Source organism: Rhineura floridana, chromosome 1 (genome assembly GCF_030035675.1).
Source record: "Rhineura floridana isolate rRhiFlo1 chromosome 1, rRhiFlo1.hap2, whole genome shotgun sequence".
Lineage (NCBI taxonomy): Eukaryota > Metazoa > Chordata > Lepidosauria > Squamata > Rhineuridae > Rhineura > Rhineura floridana.
In genome coordinates this window covers 293,704,136-293,727,572 of record NC_084480.1, presented here as the reverse complement: position 1 = coordinate 293,727,572, position 23,437 = coordinate 293,704,136, and the positions used below count along the sequence as shown (strand labels likewise).

Genomic DNA, 23,437 nt, shown 5'->3' with positions numbered 1-23,437 from the left:
TATGACAGCAAGATTATTATGGAATACTGATAATGGAAGATTGGACACTGAAATTACTGGACTTAACAGGACTATTGAAGATGGAAGATGGAATTAATATGGATAATGGAATAATGGCTATTGAAATTATTGGACCTAACAGATTTTGATGAGATGGATTAATCGATATGTTTATTTGGACTATGGTTATGACAATAAGATTATTATTATTATTAACGAGATGGATTAATCGACATGTTTATTTGGAGAAAAATTGATAGATATATTTCTTAAAGAATTGAAACCTCTCTTTGACTTTTTGTGGAAAGAATAAAGTAATGTTTATGAGATTTGATGATTAATTAAGATAACTACTGGAGGAAAGTGATTTTATAATATAATTTAAGAGACAGGATTGTTATATATTGTAGACCTATAACTGATCTGCGACAAATGGGAAGTCAACATTTTATTTTTTTGTTTAATCATTTTTGTTTTGTTTTGTTTTGTTTTTTGTCTTTGAATGTTTTATGATTTTGTTTTGTTTGTTTTATGAAAATTTGAATAAAAATTATTGTAAAAAAAAAAAAGATTTTATCCAAAAGAAGAAGAAAAATATCTGCTGCATTCTGTTATCTTCTTTCTGGTTCCCAATTGCCCATCTTCCTATTTCTATGGCTGTTTTCACAAGCGACAATAAACTTATTTATTACCACACATGCTTAAACTGATTAATGGTCAGCCCCTTAGCTGAGGGAACCTAGACTTTGGAATCTTCTGTAACAAGAATGGCCACATTAGAAACCATCTGGGGGGGCCATGCCAATGGTGAGTGGGCCCAGAGACAAAAAAATCGGTGCAGCAATGGAAGTGATGATCACCTTTGTGCAGTAGGCTAATTCCAGCCACAAAACCGCAGAGGTTTCTAACTCCCACCACAGCATCTATCCTCCTTCCAGGCATTGTCACATTCCAAGGGCACAATGGAGATAAGCAAAAGCACACAACGAGGGTGCCCTGCAGGACTAGTGAAGGATTTTTTGTGTGTATGTGTAAAAAATATGTCACTATAATTAAAGTCTGGTGATGTGTAATTACAGTAATTAGACTAACAAAAATCATTCATGCCAGTAACTGCTTCCTTTCTTTTCCCAATAATGGGTAGTCTAGATGTCATAGAGGGAAATAACACTGTTATTACACCTTCACCCAGCATACAAAATATGACCCTGGAAAAAGGATCTTGCAAATGTTACTATCTGTAGTAGAGTGGCAAATTCAGAAGTGCAGGGTCCCTTTATGTTCGTCATAACCATGCCCCCTCCCCCTTTTTTGCTTCTAGGTTGAGAATGAGATCCTTGTTAACGCCTTCTCCCACAACAACAGATGTCCCTAGGAGCCAATCAGCATGAAAGGGCACAGCTACTGGAAGAGTCTTCTCAGTGGCTGGCTCACATCCTTTCTCTCTGATTGGCTTCAGTTAGCAGGAAAGGACAAGGCAGCATGTTAGAAGACTCTTCTCAGTGGTTAACACACTCCCCATTCGTGCTGAGTTGCTCATAGGATGCTGGAGACAGAGGGACCCTGCTTCCAAAAAAGTAAGGGGTCTAAGACCTGTCTGAGACCTCAGACAACTACAGCCCTAGTTACCATGGCATCATTCATTATATATTTACAGTATTTGAAGGATATGGGATGGATTGTACGTTTATTAAATAGCTGTCTCTCTGTTATGACAATCCTACTGTTGACAAATGTGGAGAGCCTACACATTTTTGCTGGCCTCATTAGCCATCAATTTTCTGTGGTTCTCACCAATTCCACTCCTCCACCAAGTCTTTCTGTAGCAACAACAGAAGGCTTGGGAGTGAAGATGGGCAAGGCTGCAGTCCTACCCATGTCTTCTCACAAGTAAGTTCCACTGAATTCAATGGGATTCACTCCCAAGTAGGGACTGGGGTGAAATTCAATTTACTTTGCATTCAAAAATGAACCAACCTAATCCACACTTTCTGAAACAATACACAAATCAAACCACAGGCATCTTCGAAAATTCACACTGCCCCAACCAGACAGTGTGAACAAAATTGTATACACTAGGTAACAAGGTGCCTATATTTGCAAAATAACATGCATTATATTAGGACAATTGCTTTGCAAAAATGTGCATAGGCAAAATTCCATACAGAAATGTGTACATTAGGAGAAATTAGCAGTAAAATGCTGACAGATTTTCATGAGGACTTCCTTCCCTTTTTTTTTAATTAAAAAAAGCACAAATCAGTGTGGAAATGTGTAGAAATGAAGTTAAGATTTTAAAAATGAGAAATTGAGAGAAATAAAAATTGACAGATTCTCCCATCCCTGTTCCCAGGTAAATGGGGCTAGGATTGAAGCCTTATAGCATAATCCAAAAATCTGCTGGGATGAGACATTTGGATTGGATTTTGTGGATCTTGGGTTTTCCTGACTGACCCGGGATTCAGTCAGCATAATTTCCTCATTCCAGGTCAGGCAGGAACTTGACAGTTTAGCCGGGGCTCTGCTGGTCTAACAGGCTGGCATAATTTAGGCCAGCATAAATCCACATTCTGGTGTGTGACGAGGGGTGGAATGGGGCAAGGAAGGACTCACACCTGTTCCAAACTCTGTTCAGCTCAGTAATGTGGCCTAAGGCCCAGTCCTCAAAACTTAGGCCACACTCACTTGCCAACTCAGCCAGCAGTAGTCCCTCCTCTGGAGTCTGGAGTTTAGAATAGGGGTAACTTAGGCCAGCCGAATTTACACCCGCTTCCTATAGCTGGGATTGCTCTGCCAGTCTCTCATTTCATGACAGGCTTTGGAAATGCTCGGAAGCAATGAGATTCTCTCCTGCCGGTCATGATGTCTTCGAAGCCTGGAATTAGGGATGGGCAAGAAATGTGATTCAGTTCACATTTCAAGGTGAATCTATCAAATCAGCACTTCCCAAAACTATATGAGAATCAAAACACAGCTGTTCTTCAAAATTTGAACTTATTTGGATTTTGCAATGCAGTTCGCCAATCAAACAATGTTTACAAAAATGCATAAGTTATATGCTAGCCACCTTCTGAGCAAGTTACAATCATGGATGGAGCAGGAAAACATTCTTGAGGAGGAACAAGCGGGTTTCAGGTTGGGTCGCTCCACCCTGGATCATGTCTTTGTGTTACAACACCTTATAGACAAATACACTGCCAAACCTGGTGGATCTCTCTTTGCTGCCTTTATTGATTTTAGGGCTGCATTTGATTCCATCTCGAGAGACAAACTTTGGTCTAAACTAGAATCCTCCTCTATAGATAGGCGCCTACCTGCCCTGATCCGAGGTCTCCATCATAATTCACAAATTAGGATCAGATGCAATCAGGCGGGTAATCTTGTTGGAATTGCGGCTTGCCTGTCAGGGCAAAGCTGCTGCGTATAACAGGAATGAATAGAGTGAATAGAGACAGAACGCTAGAAGTGGTGAAGATGAATCTTTTACTGATTCAATAGCTATAGATACAGATACAGATACACGAGCTCTCTCCTTCACAGACATCAAATGCACCCCCCACACCCTGAGCTGTTTCTATGGCGTTATATAGCCTTGGCAGCTTTCCTGCCCAGCCACCTGCAGACTTCGGTCTGCTCACTGGCCTTGAGTTCCAGAGTGTGCTTTTAACCCTGTCCATGTCTTTTTGGAACACATCATATCTCAGCATTCTAACAAGCCCCCACCTTCCAAACAGACATGGCTCTTTATACATTTTACATACAGATTTTGTTTTTCTCATGTACTTTTCACATTCCTCAATTACAGTTCAGTTATTTACAGTTTTACAGTTTACATTTCTCTGTTTCTTGTTACTGCTTTATTGTTACATTTCATACATTGTTAATCTTTTACTATACACGAGCCCATTTTGTTTATTGACTTCAGACAACACATCAGTCCGCTTCTGGTTTGAAACATGTTAGATACAGAGTTTCCTCATTTGTTTTACATTCTGGCACTTCTGTAAAACCTGTATACCCATGCATTTCATCATGTTTTCGTATGATATCTATCTGGAACCTATCCGGCGGTTTCCCCAGATTAGATCGCTCTGATCTTCTTAAAACTACTTCTTGTTTGGGGCTGATTTGTGTTTCTGTCTCATCAGGTTCACGTTCCTCTTCCTCTTCTTTCACTGTTTGCTCCCTTTGTTCAGAGCCATTGTGTGTGTGCGTTACTTTTGAACACCTAAAATGATTCCTTTCTGAGCTCTGTTTCTGTAAGAACCCTTTGGCGACCAGATGTACTCTATGTATTTCACCTGTGTTTGTTCTTTTAGGTTTACGTACCCACTTGCACCCTATCATTGACTTGCCAGGAGGCAATGGCTCCAATGTCCACGTTTTATTGCTATCCATTGCCTCTAATTCATCCTGCATGGCCTTTTGCCATTTGGCTTGCTCATCCGGAGACATTTGTTTAATCTCATTTATATCCCCTGGATCTCTCTTTGTGCCTCCATCAATCCACGAGGGACGTTCCTCGCACAACGCTAACGAGGCTTTTATTTGTGGCAGTGCTTGCACTTTTTCCTCCACTACTTGAGTACCTGTAACTGCAGTGAGTGTCACATGAAACAAAGACTGCTTAATGAAACCTTTCAAACATGTCTTATTCCCCTTCACTATCTCACATGTTCTGTTTCTAAATGTAACTGTGAACCCCATTGCACACAGTTTGGATACAGATAAAATGTTACATTGAATGTCTGGCACGTACAAAACGTCAGTAATAATTGTATTTAAAGCACTTAAATCCACAGTACCCATAGCTTGTACCTGTTTTTGAGTCCCATCAGCCAGTACCACGTGTGAAGTCGCTGGAACCATTGTCCTGAACATAGACTTGTTATTTATTAGATTATGCGTAGCCCCAGAATCAATTGTCCAGGTTCCTTTAATTTTATAGTCTCTGTCTCTGTCTTTCTCTTCAGCTTTCACTAGCTGCACTTGCGACGAATTCCTTCTCTGTTTTCTTTGCCGCAACTCACAGTCTCTTTGAAGATGAGTTAATGACCCACAACGATAGCATGCCTTTGTTCCAAACGACCTGCCAAACGACCTGCCATTAATCTCAGTCTTTTCACTTTTTCCTTCCGACTTTCTTTCCTTCTCCTGTTCAGAAGCCTCCTGACGTCTCTCCCACTGCTGTATCAACTTGCCTGTCACGTAAGGGAGCGATAAATCCTCTTCAGGGAGCGCTTCGAGTGAACTAAGATTGTCCCATGATGAATTTAATGTTGCCAGGATTATATATTTTTGTGTGTGTCCGGATATATTACATTTCTTTCTTGTAACTCAGCAAACAGCTTTGAAACTTTAAACAAATGTTCAGCCATTGTGACATTATCTGTGTACTTCAGCTGGTACAATCTTCTTGTTAAACTTATTTTATTGCTTGTTGCTTTCCGAACATGGATCTCATTCAGAGCTTGCCAAGTCAATTTAGCTGTTTCTTTATCCTGCACGTATAGCAATTGAGAGTCACTTACTGCCAGGATAATATACGATCTCGCACGTTCATCCAGTCTTATCCACTGTGCCGGTGGGGGATCAGACGGGGGATCCTCTGTTACAACAGTCCATAAGTCTTCCTTTGTTAGAAACGCCTGCATTCTCAGTCTCCAATTCAAGTAATTAGTGTCGTTCAGACGCTCCAGCGGCATTCCTTGCGAAAGTGAAACTGCCATTTTTCACAGTTTCCTTGCGTCACTTTGGAGAAACGAAACTTCTCTTTTCACAGCTTCACCGTATCTGATTTCTTTACACTCCAGGCCTCTTTTACGATCTGCACAGGCTTCCACTGGCTCCAGTCACCGTTCGTGCTTCCTTCAACAGTCGGCTCAGCTCTGCTGCCTTTTGTCCTTCACTGCACTCTGCGCATGCTCTATTGCTTTCCTGTCTCTGGGCCCATAACCTTTTGTTGGAATTGCGGCTTGCCTGTCAGGGCAAAGCTGCTGCGTATAACAGGAATGAATAGAGTGAATAGAGACAGAACGCTAGAAGTGGTGAAGATGAATCTTTTACTGATTCAATAGCTATAGATACAGATACAGATACACGAGCTCTCTCCTTCACAGACATCGAATGCACCCCCCACACCCTGAGCTGTTTCTATGGCGTTATATAGCCTTGGCAGCTTTCCTGCCCAGCCATCTGCAGACTTCGGTCTGCTCACTGGCCTTGAGTTCCAGAGTGTGCTTTTAACCCTGTCCATGTCTTTTTGGAACACATCATATCTCAGCATTCTAACAAATCTTTCTAATCGCATTTCTACCTTTAAGGGAGTCAAACAGGGCTGTATATTGGCTCCAACTCTTTTTAATTTTTATATAAACTCTCTAATCAAGAGCCTGATGTTGATTCCCTCGCATTACCCCTCTTTAGCTAATAGACCCCTATCGATATTATTATATGCCGATGATGTGGTCTTACTATAGCTGTCAAGTATTGGCCTCCGCCGTTTATTGAAAGCTCTTGCTACACACTGCACCAAGGATATGCTGACGATAAACTATAGCAAATCTAAGGTTGTAGTCATTGGCAGGAAGTGATTCCATCATCGGTGGGCAGTAAATGGTACACCCATCGAACAGGTCCTCTCATATAGATATTTGGGAATCACCTTTCATTCCTCTGATCTTTGGCACCGTCAGGCAGAAAAGGCCAGTGCGACTGCCTACAGGACTACCAAGGCCCTCTTATCATTTTTTTATTCAAATGGGGGCCAATACGTGCCTTCTATGCTTCAAGTGTTCACTGCCAAGGTGATTTCCCAACTATTATATGGTGCACAGGTCAGCACTTATGGCTCCTATGCTCCCCTAGAAACCGTGCAGTCTAAATTTCTTAGGAGCATTTTTGGTACTCCCCCATGTGTTTCTAATGTGAAGCTCCATTTAGAGGCTGGCCTCCCTTCTATTGAGGCTCGTATCTGGATACTTAAATTCAGATACTGGTTTAAATTGGTTTATGCTCCAGTAGGATTGGCCCCCCTTGTGCTGCTGGATTCTCACCAATCAAAATGGAAGAAATCTCTATTTTATAAACTGGCACGCCTAGGTTTTCCCCCCCCCCATCTATCCTAGCCTCGGGTCCAACAAAGGCCATGACGGATATCAAGCAGAGAATCCTTGATATGGAATTCCAATAGCATTTATCTCTTGCTGATAATAATTCTGTTTGCACTTTAAGTTTAAAGCCTTTCTCCTTAGCGCAGTATTTAATCTCTCTCCAATATCCAAGATTGAGAAAGGCATTTACACTGGCTAAATACAATGTTCTTCCATCTTCCCTTTTGGAGGGTAGATATCATAAAATCCCACGATCTGATCGTTATTGCCCTTGTGACTCTGGTGCCATTGAGACGGCAACGCATGTATTGTTAGACTGCATATTCTACAATGAGCTTCGCAGTCGCTTTATTTCCCCTTTGCTTCAGAAATTGCCAGGTAGGGATGTAACTTCCTATATGCGTTTTTTATTTGCAGACTTAGATCCTTCTATCACATACAGAGTCGCACAATTTTTTGCCGCTGCTATGGATCAGCGTAAAATATTTGTAAACTAGGGATGGTCACATTTTATGATATTTGTTAAATCATTTTATATTTGCCCCTTTTAAATATTGTCTGTATAGCCGATTATATATTTTAGATATGTAATATACATGTTACTTTTATGTTTTTTTTCTTCTGGTCATTGACCGTAATAAACCATTGTTGTTGTTGTTGTTACAAAAATACATAGGTTAAGGGGAAGTGCATAAAAATGACTGTATGAGTGAAAGTAGCACACAAGAATGAATTTAATTGAAGAGAAATTGCTTGCAAAATGTGTACATTAGTCAAAATTGCCTACAAAAATGTGTTTATTAGGAGAAATTGTCACTAAAATGCTGGAGGATTTTCGTGAGGATTTTTTTAAAAAAATTGCAAATTGCTGCAGAAATGTGGAGAACTGAATTTAAGACTGGAAAAATGAGAAACTGAGAGAACCAGAAGTGACAGATCTTTCCATCCCTACCTGAAATGAAGTGAAAGGTTGATCCCCTCCCACTTCTCCCATGTTATGCCAGAGAACTCTGGCTCCCATAGCACAAACTGAGATACTTTCTTGATTCTTTGGTCCCTGTAATGTATGGATAAGTCGTGGATTTCTCACTTCGTGCTGGGAAACCTGGGGCAAGTGGTCACTAGAAAGATTTCTTGGTAACCATTAGCAAAGAAAGTAGTCAGTTTTTTAAATGCCAACTATACGAAGATGTTTGTGTCTCAAATGTGCCATTTAAAGTCATTGTTGGAAACACTGACGTTATATGACAAAGTTCTTGGATGGCAGATCCTTTAATAATGTTTGTTATATCCTTGAAGCCTACAGCCATACTACCCTGAACATGCCTGATCTCGTCCGATCTCAGAAGCTAAGCAGGGTCAGGCCTGGTTAGTACTTGGATGGGAGACCGCCTGGGAATACCAGGTGCCATAGGCTTAGAGAAAGCCAATGGTAAACCACCTTTGAATACCTCTTACCATGAAAACCCTATGAATACATCCAAAAGATTCACAGGGTCGCCATAAGTTGTAAATGACTTGAAGGCATATAACAACAACAACATATCCCTGAAGGATATGATTGAGTACCTTGCTCTGTGCACAGATAGGGATCATTACAAGGTCATTTCAAATAGTGCGACACACCACAGCAGATGTAATAAAACATTCCATAGTTCAGATCGAAAATGTTGGAGATGTAATTGTAACAAGGGGGAGTGTCCTTCATGCCACCCTGGGCTCCTACTGGGAGGAAGGGTGGGATATAAATTTAATGAATAGTAATAGTAATATATAGTGGCCATGGTCCAAAGAATTTTGGAATGTTACCTTGGGGAACATTACATTTGTTTATTGATTGATTGCATGATCAAGTATTCATTTTATTAGAATATCTCAAAAAGGTTAAGGCGTCTGGGGTTTATTTACTGGCAGTGGCAAATATCCTGATTGCAAATTCTTTATCAGGGGATTTTCAAATATTATTTATTTATTTAGAATAATTATGTACCATTTTCCAACAAAAAGTAGTCAAAGTGATTTATATAGTAAAAATAGGGCAATAGATGGTATGTGCCGGTCCTGGCTTATGAAGCTGTTGGTAGAGAGGTGGTTGGGGGGAAATGAACTTTAAAAACCTGCTCTTTTATTGCCTCATGAGGCTACAGGGAATACCCCACACACACACACCTGGAAGTGTGTTATTGAGCGCTCAACCAGATGCAACTCAAGATGTCAGTGTCCAAAAAGGGAGGGCCGCTTGTCTCTTCTGTTGCAATCAGCTTCTACTTTCTGGCTCCCCATGGGTATCTGGTTGGCCACTGTGAGAACAGTATGTTGAACTAGATGGGCCATTGGCCTGATTCAGCTGGGCTGTCATGTCAACCTCTGCTGATTGTATCAACATCTCACATACCTAAAGCTCACATTTCTTCACCTTAAGGTGGGGGTGAGCTCTCTCAAAGAGGAGTGCCTCAGTCTGCCTGCCCAAACTGCAGTTGGGCACAAACTACGGCCGGTGGTACCACTTTCCTTCAAAGTTCAGACTAAAACCTGGAGTGGATTCCACTGCCCCACTGACATGGAGCCACCAGCCACCACTGTCTATCAGGAAGACAAAGAGAGACCATTTATTTTTTGGGAGTCAGCTATTGCTTCTTAGAATGGATCTTGTGCAACGTTTAAGAGAGTATACCTACCTGTCTATTATACCACTAGGGCAAATTTAGAAGTCTTAGGAATTACACACATTTTATTTAATTGTCTGCAATGTTATGTTCTGTGTTCTCTTTTAATAAACACACCATTTCTGATTAAAGTAATTGAATGTGTTTTGATCTGGATAGATTCTACATCATGATGTCTCATCTCGTGTTACTGCCTTCAGCTACTGTCTAAGCATACATTAACCCTTTAGGGGAGTTGTGTGGGCAGAGACTGGGAACTGACAAAGGGGCAACTAGAAAGTAGTGTAGTGTAGTAATATAGAGTGTGAGACTAGAACCTGGGAGACCTGGGTTCGAATCCACACTCAGCCATAAAGCTAACAGGGTGACTTTTTCACATAGTCTCTCAGTGTAACTTACCTTACAGGGTTGTTATGAGGATAAAATGGGGGTGGAGGGAATCATGTATGCCACCTTGAGCTCTACAAATGTGTACTCAGAAGTAAGTCTCACTAAGTCCAATGAGACTTACTTACTATACCTACAGGTAGGTAGGTATAGGGTTATAGCCTTAGAATCCTACTGCTCAGATAATTCAATTGCGGCCGCTACTGATTTGTTGTAATATATTAAAGCAGGTTTAGTTACAGCAGTATTATTATTAGTAATAATAATTAATAATTATTATATTTATTACCCACCCTTCACCAGCAGGTACCAGGACAGGTCACAAAAATACAACATACACTATTAAAAAACAGTCTAAAACAAATTACATACACAACTAGTGACAGCCCTAAAAAATACATCTCAGGTGTCAAAGGCCAGGATAAAGAGGGGTCTCTTCAGCATACACAAAATCTGTACAGTAAAGTTGCCAGACTTTGATGATTTTTGTATTTGTGTTCTATTCCTTCTTTAGCTTTCAGGGGTTTGTCTTCTTGTTTTTTGGTTTGTTTTTGTCATTATTTTAATATATTACCTACCCTGCAGCCTGAGGTCCCAGGGCAGGTTACAACAATTTTAAATACAACCTTAAAAATAATTTAAAACAACTTACAATCCCAAAAATTTGGGTGGATCTTAAAAATATACATCTTGGGCATCAAAGGCCAGGGTTAAGAGTTGTGTCTTCAACATTTGCCAAAAACTGTACAGTGAAGTTGCCAGATGCACCTCTGTGGGAAGGGAATTCCATAATTTAGGGGTTGCCACAGAGAATGCTCTTTCCTGGGCCGCCACCACCCTGAACATCTAAGTGTGGTGGAACTACCAAGTGGGAAGTGCCATAACTCAGTGAGAGAGCATCTGCCTTGCATGCAGAAGGTCCCAGGCTCGATACATGGCATCTCCAGGTAGGTCTGGGAGAACCTCCTACCTGAAACCTTGAAGGGCCACTGCCAGTCAACTGAGCTAGATCACTGGTCACTGGTCTGACTCAGTATAAGGCAGCTTCCAATTTTTCCTATGTTTCTTATGTCAGTCTCTACACCCAAGAGAGGGCATGGGGAAGGAGGCATTCTTGCAAATATCTGGGACCTAAGTCATTTAGGGCTTTAAACACAAGCCTGAGCACCTCGAATTGGGTCCAGAAATGAACTGGCAACCAATGCAGCTGGTTCAAAACAGGGGTTATATGAGATCTAAATGGAACCCCAGCCAATAATCTGGGTTTTGGACCAGTTGACATTTTTGAATCATCTTCAAGGGCAGCCCCTTGTGCAGCGCATTGCAATAATCCAGTCTGGAAGTTAGCAGAGCATGGAGGACAGCAGCCAAGTCATCTCTGTCCAAAAGGAGCCAAAGCTGATGAACCAGCTGGAGCTGGAAAAAAAGTAAAGCTGGAGCAACCCAAAGTCCTTTAATTTGGCTGCCTAATGACCCCTCGGGGTAGGGACTCTCTGTGGGTAGAGACACACTTATGGTTGTGCTGGTTCCATTGCGTCTCTACCTCTCTTTTCTCAAAACAAGGGCTCACAATGCTTGTCAAACTCCACCCCTTTTTACTCTTACAACTTCGTCGGATCAGCTCCAATCGGTTTTTTGTTTTTTTTTTAATTCAGCTTCAGGGAGGTTTCACAACTGATTGGTAGATCGACCCCTTTGACTTCCAGGTGTGGCCAATGGAAACACTTTGCTGCAGGCGGTCTTGAAAGGTCTAAAGGCAGCAGTGGGGAAGGGAGGTATGGCCAGCAGAGGGCAGTGCTGCTTCAAAATGCAGCCAGAAAAAAAACATTCTGGCTGCTTTTGAAGCGATTAATGTGCCCACAGCCTGAATGACACAAAGAGAGCGTACATCACAAGGACTTTTATTTCTAATATTCATTTTAGTTGCATTCTTTTTCCATTTATTTGGTTTGCTTGTTTCATTTATAATGGTTGCCAGTTAGCATCCAGGCTAGGTATGTATACACCAGAGGAAGGGAACCTGTGGCCATCTAGATATTGTTGGATTACAACTCCCATCATCCCTGACCAATGGCTGGGGCTGATGGGGAGTAAAACAGAATGACAGGCTAAATGGAACTTTGATCTAAATTGAGCAGGGCTTTTGCCATGTTCTGGTGATGCCGGGAGTATTACCCATGACTGTCACCATGACAACCACAAAATATTTCACACGTCCAACTACGGACAGGGAAGAAATTCATTCAGTCTGCATTTAAGGCTGAAACAATATGACAACAGAAACAGCCATCCACAGAAATTTGCACATATCCAAATTTTGTAATGCAGTTCTCTAACCAAACAATGTTTACAAAAATGCACAAATTAGGGGGAAGTGCATGCAAAAATGAATATATTAGTGAAAATAACATACAAAATGCATTATGTTAGGAGAAACTACTTGCAAAAATGTGTACTATAGTCAAAACAGCATACAAAATGTGTTTAAGAGAATTTCACACTAAAATGCTGATGAATTTTCATATTTTTTTAAAAAAAATTACAAATTGCTGCAGAAATGTGGAAAACTGAATTTAAGACTGGAAAAAAGAGAAACAGAGAACCAACATTGACAGATCTTTCCATCCCTACCTCCAACACTGAAGTCCAATTTTAACTTTGCATGATGTGTGTGAAATGATCCACTGCAACACCAATTTGAACAAGCTGGGAAAGTAACAGCAGGTGGCAGTGTTACATCGGAACTGTCAATTCACTTTTCTGTGTATCTGATTTTTTTACTCAACAATGAAGCCAATGACGTTTCTAAATCTGTATATATATGGTTTTGTCAATAACTTTTCTCTTTGTTGTTAATTCCACCCCCCTCACCACCACCACTTTCTTCCCTGCTACATCTGCATTGAGGCTAATTTGAATCAATCAGATGGCCATGAACTTTATCTGACCATGTCAGTAACAGCATAACATGATGGAGGGAGGGAGGGAGGGAGGGAGCAGTGTCCCTAGTAAAGCACAATAACAGGCTTTGACTTCAATTTCAAAGGCAATTATAATCTGATTTAGAGACAGCAGAGAGCAAATAAAGGAAACGGAGAACACAGAGAGACAAAGGTTTAAAAGTTTAATATAAAAAGTTTAATATAAAAAATAAAAATATAGTCCCAAGTGCTAGTCAATCATCCCAATGTTTTTGCATCCATGGGCCAGAACACTGACAGGCAGGAACAGGTTTATTCCTTAATAAGCAGTTGGGTGGTATACTGAATGTATATTTCTCCTTACCTTTCCTCAGGCAAAAGGACTAGAAACAGTGGATTATTTAAATGAAAAGTGAACATTGAGTCAAGTGCCCTAGAAGATACCAGCAATGTACGATTGCCCTTCCTATATAACTATGGGTTGTATTAAACCAGAGCTGGCACCAGGCATTACTGGGCCCTTGGGCACCAGCCTCCTTGGGCATGTGGTTCCTGCCTGTTCTACCTACCTCTCTCCAGTTTCTTACTGCTGTGTGTGCACAGGGCTGCCAACAACCAAGATGGCAGCAGAGATTTCTCTAAGGGGTTGATACGCCTGCTGCCATCTTGGTTGATGGCACACATGCACAGTATGCTACATGTGCGTGCACATGCATGCCATCAACCAAGATGGCCGTAGGGGCATCAGCCCCTTAAAGAAGCCTCTGCTGCCATTTTGGCTGATGGCAGCAGAAGAAAAAAGAGAGAGGCAGATGGAATGAGCAAATGGGCGGACGGCCCAGAAGCTCCCTTCCTGCAATCAGGGGCAAGGATCAGGGGCAAGGACTCTGCCGTAGATCATAGCAGGGGAGTGCTATTCTCTCCCACCCATACAAGGGGCCCTTCAGAGGCCCCTCTGGGCTGCAGGAGCCCTCAGCCAGGGCCTGACATGGCTGCCCTTTGGCACCAGTCCTGTAGTCATCTAAGTCCTGCTCAGAGTAGACTCAGTGAAATTAATGATGTAAATTAATTTCAGTGGGTTTACTCTGGGTAGGATTATTGGATACCATCCTATGGCTCTAAGCCACAACTGAACCAGCGAGTTGGGGTCATTAAGTGAAATGAGATCCTGGAATCAGCTATAAACTACTAGGGCATTAATCAATAAATGATGGCACTCTAACACTGCTTTGTAATAAAGTATAACTGATGTCAGTGACAATTCATATTTCAGATGTGTGTGTGTGTGTCATGTGCCTTCAAGTCGATTATGACTTCTGGTGACCCTATAAATCAGTGATCTCAAATAGCATCTGTTATACATCACCCTGTTCAGATCTTGTAAGTTCAGATCTGTGGCTTCCTTTATGGAGACAATCCATCTCTTCTTGAGTCTTCCTCTTTATTCTACTCCCTTCTGTTTATCCCAGCATTATTGTCTTTTCTAGTGAATCACGTCTTCTCATTATGTGTCCAAAGTATGATAACCTCAGTTTCATCACTTTAGCTTCTAGTGATAGTTCTGGTTTAATTTGTTCTAACACCCAATTATTTGTCTTTTTTGCAGTCCATGGTATGCTCAAAGCTATCCCCCAACACCACATTTCAAATGAGTGGATTTTTCTCTTACCCGCTTTTTTCACTGTCCAACTTTCACACCCATACATAGAGATCGGGAATAACATGCTCTGAATGATCCTGACTTTAGTGTTCAGTGATACATCTTAGCATTTGAGGATCTTTTCTAGTTCTCTCATAGCTGTCCTCCCCAGTCCTAGTCTTCTGATTTCTTGACTGTTGTCTCCATTTTGGTTAATGACTGTGCCAAGATACTGATAATCCTTGACAAGTTCAATGTCCTCATTGTCAACTTTACGTTCAGCTGTGGTCCTGCTTTTGTGCTTTCCTCTTTAACTTTCATCAGTATTCATTTCAGATCATTACTAATTTCTGCTAGTAGCATGGTATCGTCTGTATATCATCTGCATATCTTAGATTGTTGATATTTCTCCCTCTAATTTTCACACCTCCTTCACCTTGATCCAAACCCGCTTTCAGCATGATATGTTCGGCATATAAAGTAAACAAATAGGGTGATAAAATACACCCCTATCTCACACCCTTCCTGATTGTGAACCAATTGGTTTCTCCATATTCTGTCCTTACAGTAGCCTCTTGTCCAGAGCATAGGTTGCTCATCAGGACAATCAGATGCTGTGGCAACCCCATTTTTTTAAAGCACTTTATAGTTTTTCATGATCTACACAATCAAAGGCTTTGCTGTAATCCATAAAACACAGGGTAATTTTCTTCTGAAATGCCTTGGTCTGTTCCATTATCCAACGTATGTTTGTGATATGATCTCTGGTACCTCTTCCCTTTCTAAATCCAGCTTGGACATCTGGCATTTCTTACTCCATATATGGTAATAGCCTTTCTTGTAGAATCTTGAGCATTACTTTACTTGCATGGAATATTAAGGCAATAGTTTGATAATTACTGCATTCCCTGGGATCCCCTTTCTTAGGAATTGGGATGTATATTGAAAGCATCCAGTCTGTGGGCCAATTGTTTAATTTTCCATATTTGCTGACAATTTTTTCTCAAAATCTGAACAGATTCCGTCTCAGTAACTTGTAGCAACTCTGTTGGCATGCCATCTACTCCTGGTGATTTGTTTCTTCCAAGTATTTTAAGAGCAGCTTCCACCTCGCATTCTAAAATTTCTGGTTCTTCTTCATACGGTTCCTCTGTGAATGAATCTGTCATCCTTACATCTCTTTTATAGAGTTCTTCAGTGTATTGCTTCCATCTTCCTTTTATTTTATCTCAGTCAGTCAGTGTGTTCCCCTGTTGATTATTCAACATCCCTATTCTTGGTTTCAATTTCCCTTTCATTTCTCTAATCTTTTGGAATAGGGCTCTGTTCTACCTTTTTTACTATCCTCTTCTATTTCTGTACAATAATTATTGTAGCAGTTCTTTTTGTCCCTATATACTAGTCGCTGTATTATTGCATTTAGGGTTCTAACAGTGTTTCTATCTCCTTTTGCTTTTGCTTTCCTTCTATCTTTAACCATTTTAAGAGTTTCGTCATTCATCCATTGAGGTCTTTCTCTCTTTTTAATTAGAGGTATTGTCTTTTTGCATTCTTCCCTGATTATGTCTCTGACTTCACTCCATAGTTTTTCTGGTTCTCTATCAACTGCGTTTAAAGGCTCAAATCTGTTCCTTATTTGATCTTTATATTCTTCTGTGATGTTATTTAAATTGTATTTTGGCATTATGATTGCTTTTTTGTTCTTCTTTAGCTTTACTCTGATATTCGATATGACCAGTTCATTATCTGTACCGCAGTATGCTCCTGGTCTTGTTTTTGCAGAAAGTATAGAATTTCTCCATTTTCTGCTTCCAATTATATAATCGATTTGATTCCTACCATTTGGTGATGTCCATGTATACAGTCGTCTTTTTAGTTGCTCAAAAAATGTGTTTGCAAGAAACAAATTATTGGCTTCGCAGAATTCAATAAGTCTCTCTCCTGCTTCATTCCTAAGTCCCATTTTCCCACAATTTCTAATTCTTCTCTGTTCCCTATTTTTGCATTCCAGTCCCCCATGATTATCAGAGCATCCTGTTTGGGTGTGTAATCAATTTCTTCCTGTACTTCTGCATAAAATCTCCCAATTTCCTCTTCTTCTGTTTTCCATTGGAGCATAGACTTGTATGACCGTTATGCTGATAGGTTTCCCATTAAGTATCACTCGCTCAGACCTTGCGTTATAACTCCTAATTGCTTTTGCTACATCACTTCTCACTATTAGAGCAACCCCATTTCTTCTTAATTTATCATTTCCTGCATAAGATATTTTGTAGTTGCGTGACTGAAAATGTCCTATTCCCATCCATTTTAATTCACTCACACCAAGTTTTGTAATATATATACATTCCATTTCTTGTTTGACAATTTCTAACTTTCCCTGGTTCATGCTTCTCACATTCCATGTTCCTATTGTGTATGTTGTACAACTCTGGACTCTCTTTTCGCATCTGTGCGCATCAGCCTCCGGGCTTCCTTTCGGCTTTGACCCAGTTGTGTCATTAGCCACAGCGCTACTTGTCCTTGTCCTTTGTTCTTCCCCAGTAGCTCATCTTCCAGCACTATCTCATACTGCATTTTGGATTGTCTATTCATAGGGTTTTCATGGTAAAAGCTATTCATAGGTGGTTTACCATTGCCTTCCTCTGAGTCTGGATGCGTCCTAGTCTGGTATCTCAGCTTTGACCATTCCACGTTGGGTGCCCCTACTAGGAGTCTAGCCTCTTGGTCCACACTCCTGACGGCATTGCTCTCAGCTTCTTCAACACTCTCAAACCCCCTCACCACGTTAAGGGGTGCATCGTAGAGGGGGATTTCAGATGTAATGCCATTTATTTAAAATACTGGGTAACAATTTGAAATGTTTTCAACCTTAGAGAAGAACATTGACAAAATCTTTGACTTGCATGATTTGATTTGCACTCAATATTTATCATATTTCCACAATTATCCAAGGTGGATTCTCTGCATACCTTGCCTTTTAGTATGGGAATTATTTAAAACAGCTCAGCAAAATTAGAGTTATATTGTGCAAAGCAAGAATGTGATGAGCAAGTGATTTTAATTCATAACATGCTGGTCTTGAGTATTGCTATCACTGTAGAACCTGGCATAAAGACCCCCAGCTATTGGGTCCAGGCTCAGTGCCATTGCTAGGGATGAAAAGATCTATCAATTTCAGTTCACTCAGTTTATCATTTTTCCCAATCTTAACTTTAGTTCTGCAGCTATTCTTATTAAAATTCTTCCACATTTTAGTGCAAATTTCTCCTGATAAACTCATTCTTGTATGCAGTTTTGACTAATGGATATATTTTGCAAGCAATTTCTCCTAACAGGATGCATTTTGTATGTTATTTTTACTAATATATTCAACTTTATGTTCACTTTCCCCTCATATATGCATTTTTGTAAACATTATTTGGTTAGAGAATAACATCACAAAAGTCGGATATGTGCGAATTTTGCAGGATGGCTGTGTTTCAGTTCTCATCTTGTTTTGGAAGGTGCAAATTAGGTGATAAATTAGGCCTTAAATGAGAACCAGATCAAATGTTCTCCCACATCCCTGGTCATGGCCGCAGTATCCAAGACCTCTGCAGCTTCCACCATAAGCCTTACTAAGCTGTCCAGCCTTTGTGTTGATATCCTGGGCGCTGCTTGTAGCTTAAGCCACTTGCTCCTCAGAGGAAAAGTAGAGTTCAAATGTGATTAAACTAAAATTTTAAAAATAATTGTCTTGGTTGGAGTTAGAGATCGTGATAGGCCACAGGAAAGGAGAAAGTGTTTTAGGTACATTTGGTTAGACCTCTTCTGTCTGGAAGACATGAAAAATCCAGTGTTAATGCTCAAGTGTTAGCTCAACCAGTGGATTACCTCTTCAAGGTTCTTCCCAGCTCATGAAGGGGGCACAGCCTGGGACAGGTAGCTAGGCCAGAGGAAAATATATGGGTTTGTGGGGCATGGATACTTGTCAGTATAAGACCTCCATCATTAGAAGACTTGGAATTTCGTTCTGCTTGGATGAGATACTTTGATGGTCATCAAGGGCTATCGTATGTAGAGCACATTGTGGTGTTTAACCTCAAGATTATAAGAATATAAATAATCACCATAGTTCCTTAACCCTGGTCACAAAGTTTCAAGAGGACAAAACAGAACAAAATTTAAATTGTGGTTATTTTCAAACTTTAAAAGCATAAAGCAGAACAAAGGAGAAAACTGATATTTTTCTAACAATGTGGTGTGTATCAGTGGCTTTGTTTTAGTTGTTTTCAAAATTCCATTAAAAGAGCTCTACATTTCTTTTTTCTTGTAGCACCTCACTCTCTACCGCTTACCCCAGTCAACAGAAGACAATATAAATATCTTAATAGGCATATGAAAGTTGCTTAGGCTATAGCTTTGGCGAATCTCCAAGGCAAGCTGAACTTTCAGTTAAGTGAGCATTAAGCACTGAGAATGGCTCTGTGCCTGAGTTTAGTGTCCTAAGTTGATATGCAGATGGTATTATTAAATAGTGAGAACTCCTCAATGGATCATCTGATAAACTCATGTATAATCTATGATTATACAAAATTTTTATATATTTCACCCTTGTTTCAAGGAATGTAAAAGTGTCTCAAATATAGTTCTGAACCCAGTGTCCCATCTAGGAAATTTAAAGGACCAGAAATTCTTAGCTTCAGTAGAAAAACTGCATCATGTGTCTTAAGTCCATCTTCTGGACTTGGACTGAATGCCTTCAATATGACTGGCCCAAATTATTTGTACAAAATAATAGTGGGCTTCCCCGCTGCCCAATCCACTTTATGACTCCAAGGGGCCATCAAGACGACCTGCCCTGGGTCAACCCAGAGACCACCTGTTCCATCTCACAGCCACTCCTGAATAAGTTTGGGGGCAGAGCTAATGTTAAATCTGGTTTTTAAAAAAACCCTAATTAAACATACATCCAGGAGGGGGTCATTGCATGTCCTTTCCACACTCCCAACTAAGAGTGGGGGTCAAAGACTTGAACCAAATGCAATAAGTAGTTCTGTTGTTCTGGTTCTGTGGATGCCTCACATTTGGGCTCTCTAGAGCATAACCAAGTTTGATGAGATGTGGTAAGTTTAAAGCAGGAAGTGTGAGGTTGTGCATCTACATTAGGAATGGGGGACCTGCAGCTCTCCAGATATTGCTGGACTCCAGTTCCCATCAAGCCCAGCCATATGGGCAATGGAATAGTTTGGTGTGGTGGGAGTTGTAGTCCAGCAACATCTGCAGGACCACAGGTTCCCCACCCCTGAGCTGCATGAAAACACCCATCTCAGTTCAATAAATACAGTTCTCCACATTTTGTCCCCATTCCTCTTGCAACTCTTACCTCTGCTGGAAATATCAACATTCAGAGCCAATCTGAATTTTTCATATTTCTCCAAGGTCTTCATGAGTGTCTAAAATTGACTGAGAGGTGTGTGCTAACATTTGAAAGGATTGTCTACAATGTCATATGTGACATCTGTGAAAACAAAGCAATCAGTGATAGGAAACTGTCTATCCAGTGCAGCAAAGATTCTTCTAGAAGATTTTTGCATATCCCAAATTAACTGTAAAGAATGTAATTATGCAAATTTACTCATGAGAACTCTTGTTGACATCAGTGCATCATCTCTCAGGAGATTTGCACACTTCCATATGCATGCAACTTCCATCTGAAATACATCACTAATTGGACTATTTTTACACTATGTTCCTGCATTTAATGTTGACACTTGCCATGTACCTGACAAACTCAGGTCTGCACAGATAAGTGGGCTATAAGTTGCACGTCATAGCTCAACATCCTGTTAAATGTTGAAGTGTGCTTCTCTTAAAATGGCAGTGGTTAAGGTGTTGGATTATGACCTGGGATACCAGGGTTCAAATCCCCACACAGCCATGAAACTCACTGGGTGACCTTGGGGCAGTCACTGCCTCTCAGCCTCAGAGGAAGGCAATGGTAAACCCTCTCTGAATACCGCTTACCATGAAAACCCTAGTCATAGGGTCGCCATAAGTCAGAATCGACTTAAAGGCAGTCTGTTTCCATTTCCAACACAGTATACTGAAGGAATGGCCAACATAAAATAGACACCTGATCCTTAAGCGAAATAAGCAGCAACCTGGCTCTACATAATGCTCCCTTGCCCTGATCATGCTCAAGCCATGCATGCAAAATTGACATTGAACTTTGCAATTACAGCATAACACATAGGAAGTGTTCAGCATCAGTCACATTAACAAGATTATGTAAAGTATTACAATGTAGTGAGGTATGCAAATCCTGAGACCAGTGGGACTTTTCTATGGTTCTGTTTCTGAATGGTTCTGTAAAGACATCTTATCAAAGTCACAGATATAGGAAGGCAGACAGGGAGACAGGAGCCCTTCAGCTGATTGCAATGTGATTTGATCGCAGGACTTTTGCAATATTGGTCCCGAAAACCTTTGGGTCCTAAAAAGATCTGCATAGTATGCTTTCAGTTTTGTGGCATGCATGACCACAGGATGTGAGGCCCATGAGCACTGGCATTGGGGGGTGTGACTAATCAGCACAATCCTGCTCTCCATGTATGCCTTGAAAACTTGCAGTGAGCAGCACTAATGTAAAATAGCACATAGAATCTTATATGTTGTGCTCAGAAATAAACCCCATGTTTTCAGTGGAGCTTACACACGTTACAGAACTGCAACCTGGAGCCTCCGTACAGAGCTTCAGTCTGTAGACTGAACCCAGTTTGATCCATTGTTTGTTTCCTGAATAAAAAGCCATTAGTGGGAAACTAGATCCAGCAGGTGAGCCGGATCCTTATCTCCACCCACCCTGTGGGCTAGGTTTAACAGATGGGTGGGGCCATCCACCTATCAGTCACCTGACATCACACTGATGTCAGGTGACCTGTTTTTGCCTGAGCAACTTGAAACCAAATAGTGAGGGGTGAAGAGGCACAGCATGTTGCAAGCCCTGACAATCAGCTGATTGGTGGGTTTTGCACATGGCTGTACAGGTGTCAATGATCAGCAGTACCCACAAAAACCCTTTTGACCCAGCAGTATTTTTACCTGCCCCACACCTGATGTCATATATGATGGCAGATGGGCATGGCTTTGCTGAAACAGCCTGGCAAACCAAATGGGGAGGCTTGGTGCTTCTAATTATAAGGCCCACAGAGATCTCTCCCCAGTTGCTTTAAGCCATCCTAAAAATCAAAGCCTCTACCATTAAATCCCTTCTCTCCAACTGCAGAGGTGTAGGTGTCAGAATTAGTGATGAAAGCCACTCTGCACATGCTTAAAGGTGTTCATGACTTTACAGGGCAGGACTGAAAACAGATTCTAAGATTACTCCTTGTGGCAAAACTTCCACTTTTTTTGGACTGCAATCCGATGCCCACTTATTTACTTACTTATTACACTTATTTACCACCCCATAGCCGAAGCTCTCTGGGTGGTTTACAGCTTACTTGGGAGTAAATCCCACTGAATTCAATGGGGCTTACTTCAGAGTAGACATGTATATGTTTGTACTCTTAATTGGGGCTGGAAGTTAGCAGAGCAAACTCTGAACATAATGATATTAAGTAAAAAATAACAGGCTGCTGCTTTGAATATTGTAAACCATGGCACACAGATTTTTCATCAGCTAATCAATGATACAGACTGTCAATGGATTTTACTATTGCTTGCTGAAGATATGGATTTGTTTAGACCTTTGCTTTGGGACTGAATGAGCCATCTGCTTATGTCCTCTGTGAGTAATTGGAAAGGCAGAGCAGATGTTTCTGGGTTTCCAAGAGAGTTGTAAAGCATCATAGCAGCTGATGCTCCTTTTATCTCCAAGGATAGGAAGGGAAGCACCTTGTTTCTGATTCCTAAGCCGATATTGGGACAGAATCTCCAGCAAGCTGCTTTAACTCACATTTGTATGCAAGCAAATTTGAATTTGAATTGCAGGGCAGATCCTACACATGGCTTCTCAGAAGCAAGCCCCACTGAGTTCAATGGGACTTACTCCCAGATACACGTATATAAGCCTGCCGTCTCAGTTACGGATGCATTTGAATTTATAACATTAAAAAAACCCAGAGTGCACAGGTCTACTAGCCATTGCCAATCCAGAGAGAGCCATGTGGTTAGAGTCTCCTTTGAGTCCAGGGGTAGGGAACCTTTTTCAGCCCAAGGGCCACATTCCCTTATAGACGATCTTCCAAGGGCCACATGCCAGAGGGATAATCGGGCAGAGCAATGAATGAATTTTACCTTTTATAGTAGGCTAGTTTCTACAGATGCTCGCACTCCCCTCTGTAGCTTCCAGCAAGGCAAGCAAGAAGCATTATCAGAGTTCAAGCACACATTCCAGCCAAGCAAAAATACCTGAGGAGGTGGCAAAGCTGGGACGATATGTGGCCTGCTGTGAGTCCTGAGGGTCAAACAGAAAGGCCTGAAGGCATCTGGTTCCTGGAACAGAGATTCTCCATTCCTGTTCTAGTCCACGAAAGCTTGTTACAACACTGTTAGTTTTCATGATGCCATAAGGCAGTTGTTTTTGCTGCCGCAGGACTATCCCTCCAAAAATGAGTATCACATGTCCATTGATTGTTTATGGACCTTAAAAGAGGTGTAGTCACAGGAACACAGGAAGCTGCCTTATAGTGTCACACTGTTGGTCCATCTAGCTCAGTACTGTTT

The 23,437-nt window shown here is 41.0% G+C and overlaps 1 non-coding gene across 1 annotated transcript; it reads left to right on the top strand.

Annotated features, from left to right (window-relative positions):
• The first annotated feature begins 8,410 nt into the window (after nt 1-8,410).
• Nucleotides 8,411-8,529, top strand: LOC133375702 (5S ribosomal RNA). The gene has a single exon (XR_009760310.1). It is a non-coding gene; the product is annotated as a 5S ribosomal RNA (ribosomal RNA).
• Nucleotides 8,530-23,437: the final 14,908 nt, after the last annotated feature.